Raw genomic sequence first — 2,286 nt, forward strand, 5'->3', positions numbered from 1 at the left:
TATATATATATATATATATATTCACACAAAGTACGTACAGTATATACACATATACATGTGCTGGTCATAAACTTAGAATATTACGAAAGAGTGGATTTATTTCAGTAATTCCATTCAAAAAGTGAAACTTGTTTATTATATCCATTCATTACACACAGACGGATATATTTCAAATATTTATTTCTTTTAATGTTGATGATTATAACTGACAACTAATGAAAACCCCAAATTCAGTATCTCAGAAAATTAGAACATTACTTAAGACTAATTTAAAAAAGGATTTTTAAAAATGTTGGCCAACTGAAAAGTATGAACATGTACAGAACTCATTACTTAGTTGTTGCTCCTTTTGCCTGGATTACTGCAGCAATGCAGCGTGACATGGAGTCGATCAGTCTGTGGCACCACTCAGATGTTATGAGAGCCCAGGTTGCTCTGATAGTGGCCTTCAGCTCTTCTGAATTGTTGGGTCTGGTGTATCACATCTTCCTCTTCACAATACTCCATAGATTTTCTATGGGGTTAAGATCAGGTGAGTTTGCTGGCCAGTTAAGAACAGGGATGCCATGGTCCTTAAACCAGATAGTAACTTTGGCACTGTGTGCAGGTGCCAAGTCCTGTTGGAAAATGAAATCTGCATCTCCATAAAGTTGGTCAGCAGCAGGAAGTATGAAGTGCTCTAAAACTTCCTGGTAGATGGCTGCGTTGACCTTGGACCTCAGAAAACACAGTGGACCAACAACAGCAGATGACATGTCACCCCAAACCATCACTGACTGTGGAAACTTGACACTGGACCTGAAGCAACATGGATTCTGTGCCTCTCCTCTCTTGCTCCAGACTCTGGGACCTTGATTTCCAAAGGAAATGCTAAATGTACTTTCATCAGAGAACATAACTTTGAACCACTCAGCAGAAGTCCCAGGCGAGACGCTTCTGATGCTGTCTCTTGTTCAACAGTGACTTGACACAAGGAATGCAACAGCTGAAACCCATGTCTTGCATACATCTGTGCATGGTGGTTTTTTAAGCACTGACTCTAGCTGCAGTCCACTCTTTGTGAATCTCCCCCACATTTTGGAATGGGTTTTGTTTCACCATCCTCTCCAGGGTGCAGTTATCCCTATTGCTTGTAAACTTTTTTCTACCACTTCTTTTCCTTCCCTTCACCTCTTTATTAATGTGCTTGGACACAGAGCTCTGTGAACAGCCAGCCTCTTTAGCAATGATCTTTTTGTCTTGCCCTCCTTGTGCAAGTTGTCATTGGTCATCCTTTAGACAACTATCAAGTCAGCAGTTTTACCCATGATTGTTTAGCCTACAGAACTAAACGGAGACCATTTGAAGTCCTTTGTAGGTGTTTAGAGTTAATTAGCTCATTAGTGGCATCTTCAATATTGAACCTTTTAACAATACTCTAATTTTCTATGACACTGAATTTGGGGTTTTCATTAGTTCAGTTATAATCGACATTAAAATAAATAAACATCTGAAATATATCAATTTGAGTGCAATGAATGAATATACAAGTTTCACTTTTCGAATGGAATTACTGACGTCAACTTTTTCATGATATTCTAATTTTATGACCAGCACCGACCTGTGTCGTATGACAGTGCCACCAGAGTTGAGTCACAGCACTACACTGCCTCACCCATTTGTTTGAACAGGCAATGTGTAAATTCTGCAATTTTGACCATTGAAGTGTTGAAATAATTCATTAAAAGTTCTATAGAACAGCCAAATGGTCAAACGTATTTTCTCTCATTGTTAGTATTTCACTTGTCATGATCTCAGGTGAGGCACTGCTTCAGTCGTAGAATGAGACCACAGAGATGCTCCACAGAATGCCTCAGGAGGTCCTTCCTCCCTGTGGCTATCAAACTTTTCAACTCCTCTTCTGCCGTCTTTACTTGCTCTACTCTACCTGTTTGCATTTGTGATTATTTCTATCGTAACATGTTTTTTTGTCTTCCTCCTACAGATAGTACTCCTGGACTTGTGATTCTGTGTGTGACCGTTTCTTCCTGTCCTCTCAAACCCAGCTGGCTGAAACAGATGGCCACTTGTCCTGCTGGAGGTTTCTTCCTGTTAAAGGGAGATTTTCCTTTCCGCTCTCTTCGTGCTGCTCATGGAGACTGTGATGAACTGAAGATTTAATACAATCTGCTGCTTTCTTATTTAACTTTTACTGACTTTTATAATATGAATGTTTTTGTACCTTGAGACAACTACTGTTGGGACTTGGAGAAATAGAAAAACTGAATTGAATTACAGCAAAACAAA

This window comes from Nematolebias whitei, chromosome 11 (genome assembly GCF_014905685.2).
Source record: "Nematolebias whitei isolate Nwh7 chromosome 11, NemWhi1, whole genome shotgun sequence".
In the NCBI taxonomy this organism is placed as follows: domain Eukaryota; kingdom Metazoa; phylum Chordata; class Actinopteri; order Cyprinodontiformes; family Rivulidae; genus Nematolebias; species Nematolebias whitei.